Source organism: Martes martes (genome assembly GCF_963455335.1).
Source record: "Martes martes genome assembly, chromosome: 16".
NCBI classification, from domain to species: domain Eukaryota; kingdom Metazoa; phylum Chordata; class Mammalia; order Carnivora; family Mustelidae; genus Martes; species Martes martes.
In genome coordinates this window covers 9,152,592-9,166,571 of record NC_137904.1, presented here as the reverse complement: position 1 = coordinate 9,166,571, position 13,980 = coordinate 9,152,592, and the positions used below count along the sequence as shown (strand labels likewise).

The 13,980-nt window shown below is 39.5% G+C and overlaps 1 long non-coding RNA gene across 1 annotated transcript in view; it reads right to left on the bottom strand.

The window, feature by feature from the left end:
• Window positions 1–4,000: 4,000 nt before the first annotated feature.
• The window catches only part of LOC308356437, a 35,776-nt gene continuing 25,796 nt past the window's right edge, over window positions 4,001–13,980 (bottom strand). The window contains exon 4 of the long non-coding RNA XR_013968094.1: window positions 4,001–7,643. This is a non-coding gene — a long non-coding RNA (uncharacterized lncRNA). The remainder of the gene's footprint in view (window positions 7,644–13,980) is intronic.

The following is a 13,980-nucleotide window of genomic DNA, read 5'->3' as shown; positions in this document are numbered from 1 at the left end:
CGTTAGAAGCTATATAAAGAACCTACATATATACTCAGGGAAAATGAGAGGTTCTAAAATCACATAGCAAAATAAGTGATACATTTTTAAGAGTGAAAATATCCCCTGATAGAATTGTCTTTTTTATGCAAATAATTTTTTTGGTCATATGTTCACTATAATGTCAGATTACATATTGCTTAGCAAAATGTAGTGAAAAACACATTTCTACCACAGGGAAGCTTAATGACCTTGATATAATCACTTAGCTTCTCTGAGCCTTAGTTTTCTCATTTGCAAGTTTGAGATAAAGAAAAAAGAGCAGAAAATTGCCATCAGATGAGGTCACTGGTCATAGTGACTGAAATGGCAAAACAGTGCCTGATCCCTTCTACTTTGTCTTCAACTGGCTGGTTTATCAGTATTTCCCTATTCGCTTTCTGTGCCTTCCCTCTTCCCCCTATGAATCACCTCCCCCCCCCACTCTCCATATTAAGGCTAGAACACGAAACAAAACAAAAATTACAGAAATTCTTTGCCAGCAGACCTGCCTTGCAAGAAATATTAAAAATATTACTAAATAAAACATTTCTAAATATTTCTAAAATAAATACCTTAGAGAACTTGGTATTTCCCCAAACAAGCTTAGAGCAATGCCTACAGAACAACTTACACACAAATGTGTATGTCTTATTCATAATTACCAGAATTGATAGCAGCCAAGATACCCTTCATAAGGTGAATGGACAAATAAACTGTGATACATCCAAACACCAGAATGTTTACTGCAAATAGATCAGTGGTTTCTAGAAGTGAGGGGGGAGGGAAAGATAAATAAGCAGCACACAGAGGATTTTAGGCTCTGAAACTATTTTGTATGATACTATAATGGTCGATATATGCACATACCTCCATATATATAATGGCGGTTACTATACATTTGTACAAAATCATAGAATATGCAATAGAAGACAGAATTGTAATGTAAATGGTTGGTTTGGGTGATAATTATGTGTCAGTGTAGGTTCACAGATTGTAACTAATATACCACTCTTGTCAAAAAATGTGTACAAAGAGGGATGGATGGGGTATGTGGGAAATATCTGTACCATTGCTCAATTTTGCTATGAACCTAAAACTGCTCTATAAAAGCTTAATTTTAAAAAACACAAAGTATTTTTAAAACCTGTCAACTTCAACACTTTGAAGATCAGAAACTATTGTTCTGAAGAATACACTCGTAAGAAAATAAAAGGCTAAAAAGAGTTGGGGAGAAAATATTTGCAAACCATAGATACAAAAAGGATTTGTATCTACAATATGTAAAGAATCATTTCAACACAATAAAAGCAGCCAGGTACAAAACCACATGTTATATGATTCCATAAACTACAGTGTAATGTGTACAGAAAGACAGTTATCTAAGGACACTGAAGACTGGCAAAGCAGGGAGATGTTACAGGGAAGTCAACACTTGCTAGAACAGAATAAGCTTCCTAATTTTAAAACTCAGAGCCTGAGGGCAGACACCATTAGTGCAATGTTGTGCAACTACAATATGGAAGTTATAAGACTTTTTTAGTAGACCGATGAACCAAGAAGGGCAGAGTCTGGGACAACTACACAGCTGAAAAATTAAGAGGGGGCAGAGTGGAGTGGGGGTAGGATCTCTTAAAAGAGAGATAAGGTAGAAAGACTGCATTATACCTAAATATTTGGCTGAACTTGCCACGCACCACATGGAAAAAATTGTAGTTTGAGTTCTGTCAAACTGAACACTCAAAAAAAAAAATTCTTTGAAAGTATATAACCTAATCCAGAATCTCTACAATGTATAATTCATACCCAGAACACAAATGCAAATTACACAAATTTCAATGAAACAGAAAAATGCCACACTCAAAGAAAAAAACAATCAACAAAGACAAAACTAGAGATGGATCAAGATGTTGGCATCAGAACAGATTTTATTTTATTTTTTTAAAGATTTTATTTACTTATTTGATAGAGATTGCAACTAGTCAGAGAGGCAGCCAGGGAGAGAAAGGAGGAAGCAGGCTCCCTGCTGAGTAGAGAGCCTGATGTGGGGCTCGATCCCAGGACCCCGGGATCATGACCCAAGCTGAAGGCAGAGACTTTAACCCACTGAGCCACCCAGGCACCCCCAGAACAGATTTTAAAGAAGCAGTGTAATTATCTTCACGGATATGGAAATACATTGATGATGAATAAAAAGACAAATCTCAGCAAAGGAATAGAAGCTATAAAAGAAGAATAAAAAAGAAATTCAAAAGTGAAAAATACAATCTGAAATAAAAATTTCACCTAACGGGATTGACAACATATGGAAGATAAAGTAAATGAACTTTAAGACAGATAAATAATAAATTAGATAAGAGAGAAAATTAAATGCAAAAAAAAGGAACAGACTCAGAAAAACTGCAAATTGAAGGTGGTCTAACATATACGCAAATTGAAGATGGTCTAACATATACACAGTGATAGTACCAGGAGAGAAAAAAAAAATGAAGGGACAGAATAAATGGATGAAGAAATGTGGCTTATTTCTCGAATTTGGTGAAAAACATAAATGTACAAATTCAAGTTCATTAGAATACAAGCATAGTAAATGCAGGAAAATAGCATCTACACACATCCAGTCAAATTTACGCTTCATTTGAAAGTTTTGAAAGCAGCCAAAGAAAAACAACATATTAAACAACATACAGAAGAACAAAATTTACTTGAGACCAGTCAAGGTAACTCTTCAATCTCCACGACGTAACACAGAGATGTCAGAAATACTAGAAATCTTGTAGATATTGACTGAACAAATAAGAGATTTCTTGAGATGTCCAAAATGAGGGTATTAATTATTTCAGTTGGCGTAGGTAGTGGAAAAAGCACTGTACTTGGGGTAGAAGAGCTCAGTTAAGGTTCACATTGACCATCAAGTAGCTGAGATTCTGAACAAGTTCCTTAGACTCTCTAACTCTCTAAGTCGAATCTGCTTATCTTTAAAATTGAAACACTTGCTCCACAAGGTCCTTGTGAAGATGACCTAGGATAATCCACATGAAGGGGTGCCTGGGTGGCTCAGTCTGTTAAAGGGGCTGCCTTCAGCTCAGGTGGGATCTGGTCCTGGGACCAAGCCCTGCATTTGGCTCCCTGCTCAGTGGGGAGTTGGCTTGTCCTTCTCCCTCTGCCCTTACCTGTGCTCCACCCCGCTTGTGTGCCCACACTCTCTCCCTGTCTCTCCCTCTCAAATAAACAAATGAAATCTTGAAAAAAAGTTGATCCATGTGAAAACGTCTGCTTTTAACATAGACAAATTATAATATTTATAACATTTAGTTGAATCTAAATGATGTTTCATGTTTGAGTATTTCTTACAAAGATACACTGTTTCATTTCTGCAAAAAGGCCATAATTTTGGTACCATTTTTCTGTATCAATGGTTTATGGGCTAAAAATAATTGTCCAACATAAAGGCAAATTACCTGTCGACATCTGCAAAATTCCTTAAATCTTTAAAATCTTGTCCATATGTCCTCTCACTCCCTAGCACGGTAACAGAAATTTTAATTTAATGCTTCTAGTTGTTCATTTTCTACAACTGACCATCCTCCAGAATTTCCTTACATAGACTTTTAAAAATAATTCTTATATTAAGATTTCTAATAAATTGAAATTAGTTTTCCTTAAAATTATTTGAGAATTTATTTTGCATTGCCATTCATTCCATCTCATTAAACATCACCATCTAATATCTACCTCCAAATAGCTACTAGTATTTTCAACATTTATACCACAATAAACTTGGATGGTTTAATAGTTGTAAAAGTATACTGCAATGTTTAGCTGTACTGCTATTGCATGTAAAATCAGGACTTTGAACAGCACATCAAATAGACACAAATGTACATTTTTTTAATCTTGCAAGATTCAATTTATCTGAGGTAGGCTGTTTTATATAGAAATATCTCAAACAAATAGGAATGTGTTTTCTTCTTTTATGAATTAATATTTCCAAAAAGTGCAGTCATGGATCTGTCCCCATGGAGACAAATATTTTACGCTTCATTTCTGCACCAAAATTCAGCACTTCATAGCCAGATCTGATCTAGTCTCCACGGTCTGTCTTATGGGGGTTATATGCTTATAAAGCTATGTCCTAATGAACAGCAAAAACTCACTGAATGTTTCTGTTCATCACCCTTTGAATTGATACTGACAGTAATTTTTTTTTTAAACCACAGGTTTTTCAAGATAAAAATCTGTTTTTATGCAGTAAAATGGATGATTCAGTCAGAAGAAAAAGTTTGTGAGAACTTCAAGCAACCACAATCCCTGGGATTGAAAATTAGACCCTGTGGCCCCATTCTCCCAAGTAGGACACACTTACAGAAATCAACATCACTTACAAACATCCAGAGTTTGCCTTCATTTTACCCCTGATTAATGATGAGTGGAAGAAATGTTTAGAGTCACAAAAATCCACCACTATGTACATCATTATTTTCTTTTTTTCTCCTCTTTGCATTGAGACAATCTATACAAAACTGCTTTACCTGTCCCTAAAATAAATTAGTTGTCCAATAATGTGTTCATTTTGTTCTTTTAATGGTTTTGTTTCATTCTCTTTTCCCTTTACACCTTGAAAAGATACTAATTAAGTAATTCTAATCAATGCAGTCAAACAGCAGACCTCATGTTTATTATTTGCAGAACTTTCTAAATCTCTAGAATAAAAAAAAAAACTTTAGAATGAATCTCATCACTGGCAAGTTCTTACTGGTCATTTCATACATGTGAATCATCAAAAGTTTGCCTCTGTGTACACTGAGGAATAGGAGAACTTAGATTGTTGTCACTATGCCAATGTACTGGACTTAAGCATTATCTCTTCTTATATTTCAATGTTGTTGTCTATCATGGGGTCTGAGGACCTGGCCTTCGAAAGCACTACAGAACTTGATTTCAATGCCAACACAGTAATTTCACTTCAACACCGTATCATAATATATCTAAACAACAAAATCACATAGTTAACCCAATCGAATTCAATCACTTACTCATTTCAGGGTGTTATTTTTTTTAATCGCTCTATATTTTTACTGTCCACATAGAATTTTGCCTTTATGTACCCCCATCTCCAGAGTAGGCATATCAAACATTATGAACACAGATCACTTCCAAAGGCAAAAGCTTTCTGATAATTCATTTCATGCATTACAATTAGGTTTTTAACCTAATTGATTTTCCTCATGGAAAATTTTAACACACAAAATTACGTAGTGCATTTGTTTGTTTACTTACTTGCCATCTCTCTTCTACACTAGAATATCAGTTTTAGGAGGGCAGGAACTGTATTTCTTTGCCGCTAGATCCTCATTGAATACGGTGCCTAGCACACATCAGATGGACAATAAAGATTTGTTGGATGAATGAGCAAATAAACAAAAGCACAGTGAATGTCTGTCTGCACTTGTTCAATCTTATGGAGGGTCAGGAATTTACACTATTCGGTGAGACAGGATGGCTCCAATGGAATGGAATTGAGTATTTTGCTTCTCTTAGGTCAGTTAGGCTCTGTCAAAGAACCAGAAGGTTAGGGTGTGGTTAAATCCCCCTGAGGGCTGACATTGTGAAAAACAGAATGCACATGGTTCCCATGAGAACCTGGTAAAACTTCAAGAGATCAATGTGTGGGGAGTGGGGGGGGCTATGACTGGGTCCCCGTGGAGTTTTTGTCTCTTCGACTTGTCCATACTGAGCTTCTAGAAGTTGTCAACGTTCAGCTTTCTCTACCCCAATACTGCTCCTAGTTTTCTGCCGGTGGATTTTTGCCATAGTAATCTATGATTCTCTGTATTCACCTCTCTTTCCAATTCTAGGGACAGCAGTCTTGCTTGTAAACTCACTCCTCTCAAAGATCTCAGAGGAGCTGTTGACTTTTTAGTTTGTTCACTTTTTTACTTCTTAGAATACAGTGGCAACTTCCCAACTTCTTATATGGTGGACAAGTCCAACTATGTGTTCTTCATTCTATTTAAGAAATCTTTGCCAGACAGAAAATCAATTTCTCCTATTCTTTTTTCTAGAAGTTTCATAATTTGGGGTTTATTTATAGTTAGGTCTATGACTCATTTGAGTTTGTTTTTGTGTACGATAGGAGGTAAAATTTGAGATTCATTTTATTATCTGTATGTGGCTAGCCTCTATTTTCAGCATTATTTGTTGAAAAGATGATCTCTATCCCCACTGAATTGCCAATTGGCTTTATGTATGTGGTTCTATTTTTGGTTTTGCTATTCTGGCCCATTCACTTTTATCTTTTTTTTTTTTCCTCTTAAGATTTAATTTTTAAGTAGTCTCCATACCCACCCCAGGGCTTGAACTCACAACCCTGAGATAAAGAGTCATGGACTCCACCAATTGAGCCAGCCCAGCACCCCTCATTCAGTTCTGTCTGAACGTTATGCTCATGCTACACTGTCATGATTTTTGACTTTTATAAAGAATCTTGATTTTAAGTGGTGTAAATTTCCAAAGATGTTCTTATTTTTCAAAATTATTTTGGTTATTCTAAGTTCCCTTCATTTCCGCATAGATTTTGAATGTACTTTTCAGTTTCTATAAGGCTTCTGTTTGGAATTTGACTGAGACTGATTTAATTCATAGATACATTTGGGGATAACGTACATTTTAACTGACTACTTTGGTCTGTTGGGACACTTCTTTTTAAGCTTTGTAGGGAAGGTCTACTCTAGGTTAGTTCATTCCTGCTTTAAAAAACAAACAAAAACAAAAAAACAATTCTGTGTCTCTCCTGAACACCCCAGTTATCCAAATGACTCCCAGGTCTGTGTGATCTCTGATTTATCCAGCATAGAGCTCCTGAGAATGTTCACCTCCTTAGCCTGATGAAGGTTACTCCTTTGTGTGCACAGATTAATACGCACCCACAATTTAGAAGGATCCCTCTGCCTACCTCCATCCTTTAGAGTATTCTGCCTTGCATGACCAGCTGGCTCAGGCTTCCCCAAAGGTTTCCTCAATGCAACAAGACAACACAGTTACCACTGGATTTCTCATTCCAGTGCCATGATCCAGAAAGTGTTTTTAGATAGCAAATGAAGTAACCATGACTTTAACCTCCTTTTTTCTTGCCTTATGTGTCACACTCCCATGCCGTGTTTTCCAGTTTCTGAAAACAACTCTTCTATTTGGGTTATCTGGTTTTAGTAGCAGAAAGGAGTATTTTGTTCCAGTACTCTAATATGGACAAAACTTGAACGTGTGACTGTTTTAAATAATAAGAATTCTCTTCTCTGCTTTTGCTTATATAATAATACATATGAACACTGATTTGTATGGAGGCTTTGTAAAATAGTGTTGTGTGGAATCTTTCCTCTTCAGTTTTTCTTTTCCCTTTTTCTTTTACATTTCTCCCACAGAAACGGCTTTTAGTCAATCATATGCTTCCTGGTACCCCATCATCATCCTGTTAAGGGTGATTATTGCTAGGTACTCTACCGACACCACATCTCACCAGCTTAGCAGCCTAAATGACTCTTTCTCACCTAGTCATAGTCCAGTGTGATGAGCCAGGCAGACTCTCCGGGGTAAGTCAATTATCCAAGTTCTTTTCATCTGTGATGCTGAATTCACAAGCAGAAGAAAAGAGAACAAAGGGGTGATTACGCACAAGGTGTAACGATTACGCTAAAAGTGCTGTTTTTCATTTCATCATTCAGAACTCACTTCCATGGTTGCAATCAACTCATACGGAGTCTAAAAGACACAGTCTTCCATTGTGTTCATAGGAGGCAGTGGTGTGGGTGAATAATGACTCAGTCTTTACCACAAATACTAACTCATGCACAATTTCTCTGTTATTTTATTTTATGTTATTTCTCCCTCTCTATCTCTGATTACAAGGCCCCAAATCAACCCATCATAATAGGCAACTACTCTGGTGGGCTTCTTTTGCTATAACTTTTACTCAAAACTTTGACTTTTATATATATAGATAGATCGATATAGATATAGATAGATAGATAGATAGATAGATGTTTAAATTGTGTTGTGCCTAAGAATTGTTTTTACTTAACAATATTTAAAACATATTTCTGTAGTCATATGTATCTCTATAGAATACTAGAGACTTAAAATTTTCAATTACTTAGTATCATAACTTGAGATTCTGATTTAGTAATTATAAGGTAAGAAAAACATTCAATAAAAAAGGAAAAAGAAATCAAAACACTAAACAAAGAGACGTAAAAGAAAATAATAACAAAATTTTTAAAAGGCAAAAATAAGCTTTCAACAGAACTGAGATTCATAGCCATAAGAGACACAGTGAAATCGTTTTCACAACTTATAAGAAATATATTAAGAACTGACATTATTATTTATAATCTCAAGGACTCCAAATTCTGCTTACTTCTTCCATTTGTATCTTCCTTTCCCCAAATTATTTTATAGGGGTCTGTCTGATCTATTGATCAGAGATCAACACTCTATGTCAGAAATATCCTAATAGAATCTGTATTCTTAATATTTCTAGTAATGTTCTAAAAATAAAACCAAACACAATGTACCCATAAACATCATTAGAGAATCACACATTTATGACATTTCTCTGTTCACATAATATGTGCACATACATGTATACTATATACTCATATTCTTAGAAAAACAAGAATATAAAATGCATATACAAATTGAGAAATAAACCAGGAAGATAGTTTACAAAGAAGGAATTGTTCATATCCATTAAAACTGTACAGGTTTTCCTAAATTTCTAGTTGGCCTATTAGCAAATTGGAGGGTTTTTTGAATGGCTAATTATCTCCTTAGAAAGTAGATATCTCTTCTAGCCTCCAAAGGTGACAGACAGGGCCAAACCAGGGAATATCATTAGTTGAATGGTATTAACGAGTTCCGAGTTCCAAGGTTGGAAAGTAAACTATAGAGAGATCCAGATGTGGAATTCCTGAAAAGTCAGAGAAACAAGTTCAACAAAAGAGCAACTGGAAAGGGGGGTAATGTCTTAAAATTTGTTCATTACATATATGATGTCTTTAAATATGCAGGTTTTGTTGTGCTAAAAAAAAAGTTCCCTTTTATGCCTAGTGTTTTCAAAGTTTGTAATCACTGCAAAATTTGAAGTTTATAAAATGTTGGTATGGGGCCTGTGGGTGGCTTGGTAGGTTAACCATCTATCCGCCTTTGGCTCAGGTCATGATTTGGGAGTCTTGGGATGGAGCCCCATGTAGGGCTCCCTGCTCAAGGAGTCTGCTTCTCCTGCTCCTCTGCCCCTCTCCCCACTTGTGCTTTTTCTCTCTTTCTCTCAAATAAAATCTTTTAAAAAATGTTATGACGTCTACCAAGATACACACACACACACACACACACACACACACACACACACATATGCATATTATATATATTAGCACAGTGAAACATTGCATGATACTCTAGTGATAAATCATCCTTGAATATTTGGATTAGATCTTTCTTTAACGTAATGTGTTACTGTCATGTGCTTTACACAGTAAACATACTATTGAATTTATATGATTTTACTGACCTTTTCCTTTATTACAAGTTTTTGGATTACCTTTACACTGTTGGACTGATTTCATTGCATAGGCTATCTCAAATCAGTTTTCGGATCAGGTGGGGTAAATTAATCACACATTTATGGCAACGGAAGCATAAACAGAAGAGCAACTTTCTCATGCTTCCATCAATGAGAAAAGTTATATTTTTATATTTACATAAATATATGTATTTATGTAATTATGTGTATATTTGTACTCATATGAGATGTTACTATCAGTATATTGAGCAGTGATTCTTTTTTTTTAAACATATTATTTATTTATTTGACAGAGATCACAAGTAGGCAGACAGGCAGGCAGAGAGAGAGGAGGAAGCAGGCTCCCTGCAGAGTAGAGAGCCCAATGTGGAGCTTGATCCCAGGACCCTAGGATCACGACCCAAGCTGAAGGCAGAGGCTTTTAACCCACTGAGCCATCCAGGCACACTTCTAAATTTTTTTTAATCTTTTAAATTTTTAAGAATTTTTAAGTTGGTAAGTTTTATGAGGTAAGATGTTGGTATATAATACTATATAACTTTTCTAGCCTTTTTTTTCCAACAAAATATTCACTTTGTTGAAAGAACTCATAGTTTTTTTCTTAGTTCAGTTGTTAAATTTTCAAAACAATATATAATTAAAAATGGATGTTCTTGGACTAAAATATCTGGAGAGTTAAGACAATATTTAAACTAATATTGTTGGCATATCCCTGTGTTTTAAATATCACTGATAACCAAATGAGATTACATTTATATTTATAATATGTTATAAGCATGCTACAAAAAGAAAGTTATTGAAAACTTAGAAAAATACATCAAGTTTATTCACTGATCTGGGTTTTTTTTTTATATTCCTTAGATTATTCCTTTGCTTTCTATTTCTCTGAAATAGAAATATAACAGAACTATTTGTTCTGTGTCTCATTTCAGGCAGAAAACCTCTGTAATTTCCAATGAGCATAGCAATGAAGGTTTCTTTTGTTATGTTAATGAGGTGGCTTTTGGACCTCACCTAGGAACTGGGGCTGGTTGGCAGTGGGGTCAACTTGTGATTAGAGGCATGGACGCTTGAGCCCCACCAGCCAGATCGCTGCGGAAAGAAGACAGCTGGACGTGACGATCAATGGGCAATAGTCAATTATGTAATCAATCATGCCTGTGAAATGAAACCTTCATAAAACAACATTTCTCATAACATCGTGCATTTGTAAACCAGGCTTTGATTTTAGACTCTCTGTTTTAGCCAAACTAGCAAAAAGTGTGAGGTTTTTGTTTTGTTTTTGTACATTCTCATATTTGGAATCACAAGGGTTCTGTGCCCAATTCCACCACGGGTGTGGGAGGGGGTGTTCCACTCACCAACAATTCTCTGACACCAGCTAGGTGTGCTACAATGTAACTCAAATCTGACACTATCTATGTGGACATAGATACCTGGAGAGAGCAGGGGCTCAGTCCCACAAAACTGTCCCCCCAACCTCTGCCCCACCACACACATATCACACACTTCAGACAAGAATCACAAATCCGGGTTGTCACCTGTGCCTCCGACCGAACTATTCTAGGAATTATAGCCATTCCTGTTACGGCTACCACTGCGGGAATGGCCTTGCATCAGACCGTACAAACCACCCAATTTGTGCAAAAATGGCACGAGAATGCTAGCAAGGCTTGGCATCCACAAACAGTCCTAGATCAAAGATTTCATGAAAGAGTCTCTGATTTAGAAGAAGCTGTAACATATATAGGAGAGAAGATCTTCCAAATATAAGGCTTCACCCTCTGTGTGATTAGAATGTTTCTTCCTTCTGTGTTACTCCCTACACCTATAATGAATGAGAAATACTGTGGAACAAGATTTCGCCTAATTACTAGTCATTATGGTGGTAATTTAATTGTGGATATTAAACAGTTTGAAGATACTATTCAGGCCATTCCTCGCTATCCTTACAATCAGTTCCAAGAGTCAGTTTTGCCCAAAGGATTAATGATATTCTGTCTGATGTAAACCCCTTTGCTTGGATCCAAAAACTGGTCTTGGCATTATAGGTGGAATGATGACACTTTTTATTGCTATAATCTTTTTACGCTTAGTCCTCAGATGCTCACGGAAATCTTTCTGACGACGAGTGGTTAGAGAACTTGCAAAACGGATTTTGCTGCTTCTGCATTAACAAAAAGGGGGAAATGGAACCATCCCTCAGAATGACAGACTGCTTAAAATATCACTAATGAGGAATTGTACTGGTCACGCAAGCATGCTTGACGATGACCTTGAGAAAACCTGTACTAGCAGCAGGCCTCCGGTGGAGAGGAGGATACACGTCCTTGAAGCCCAGCAGCTGGGGATGCCCTGGTCACTGACCCCTGCCAGGGTCCTTAAAGCCTGCTGTTAGAATAATCCCTTTATGTGCGCTTGCTCAACTATCAATTCCATGCTGCTGGGCCAGGCACACCCTCCTCTGTTTACCTACAAGACTATGGTCGACAAAGGACTCCCATTCCCTCTGGTTGACCTATAAGACCCATGACTAATGTATAATCTCCTCCTTTGTTGGTTGTTATATCTAAAAAATATGGGACTGAGGAATTTTTGGGGGTGACAGTCCTTTCAGCTGTCGTCCCTGCTCTGTCCCTCTCACAGATGAGTTGTTTGCACCTCATTCTTCTCCCCAGGGCCATCAGGAAGCAGCACCCCAAATGCCTGGTAGAGGGAAGAGATGCACTGAGGGAGGCTGGTGCTTGTGTGAAGTGGGATGTCACTCAGCGTTCAGGGAGCTGTCACACCCTCAAGGCAAAGCTGTCCTCCTTTGCCCTGAGCCACAATCTTTGATGCTACACCCATACTCTAGGCCAGGAGTGTCTTTCCATTGCCCCAGGGTTGTGAAGCAAAAAGATTCCATGGGGTCCCCAGTGGGAGAGAAGTAGCGCTTCCAATAGGCAAGGGTGAGTCTCCCCATTTTGCCCTCCCCAGGCCAGTGTTCTCCCAGGCCCATCCCCAAAACTGAAAATCTACTCTCACTCTTCAAGGGTCCATCCTTCTAGCCCTACCCACTCTGCTGGGGCACGGGATCCTGGAAACGATGGCGTCTGGCTTCCCATTCCAGCACCCAACTCCCATTCGAGTCCCAACTTTTGCACACTTGACCCACAAAGGAGACTCAGGACAGCTATGCAAAGAAACTAGAACAAGGCTTTAATTAATAAAATAAATACTCCCTAAAGGTTCTGGGAAGAACATGGGGAGAGGGGAGGGGAAACCTGTGGGCAGCGGCAGGAGTCCCGGGAGCTGTGGGACTGGAGGCCAAAGGGACACGGATCTCCGTGTATTGTCCCTAGGCCCGTGACCCCTGGGATCACGGACAAGGGCTCAAGCCCCCACCTTCCTTCAAAATGGTGGGTCAGGGATTGGGAAGTTTCCCCAAAGTTGGCTGGCTGGCTGGGAGCCCGGTTTTGCTCTAGGCCCGCCAAGGTCGGGGCTCGATTTGTGTCTCCCATTCCACACTCTTCTGGCACCGGTGTCACCTGGGAGGAAGTGCAACACCGGCTGCTTCTCCTGGAAGCGATTGGCTCAGCTGAGCCTCTGCCTCTTGGGCGCCCATGGAGTGGGATCTGATGTGGAGGAAGATGGCTTGTTCCACGGCGCGGCGCTTTTGCGTCTCATCAAGGGCTGGGCAACGGATGAGGGGGTCTTGGTGGCAAGGCTGCTCTGGGCCGTGCTGACCAGCGAGGCGGGGCCACTAGGAAGAGAGGCCAGGACACCCCCGCCCCCGCCGGCGGCCTTGCTGGCAGTGCTGCAGCCATCTGAGCTGGACCTCTGCTTGGTCGGGTGCCTGGGGATGTGACTGGAGGGAGGGGCCCTCGGGGCTCCCGGCACAGCGAGGTTCGTCGTGCTGGCTCCAGCGGTCCCTGACAGGGTGCTCTGACGTGGGCGGCCCCCTGTGTTCGGGCCCAGGCTTGCCCTGGAGCCCTGCGGGCCGCTTGGGGCCCTGCTCGTTCCTGCTGTGATGCTGAGAGCCCCAAAGCTGGAGCACAGATCGGCAACATCATCTCCTCTCCGCAAACCTGGGGGTGCTGCCGAAAGCCCCATGCTGATGGGGGCCGGCATTGTGCTGCCAGCTGGGGGGTGGGGCTGCTGGCTGTTGGGCCCAGCATGGGACACGGCACCGGGCACCTGGGGGGCAGCTGCCAAGCCAGGGGCAGCGGCTGCGCCAGGGGCGAATACAGCAGTGGAGGTAACTGAACCTGGCTGGGCACTGGCACGGGTGCCCCGGGAGGCAGATGCGGGTAAGGGAACCACATAACCCGCCTGGGGGCCGCTGCCCAAGGATAGCTGGGCTAGAGCTGTGCTCAGGGCCTGGAGTGGGTCTGGAGCCTGAGCTGCCG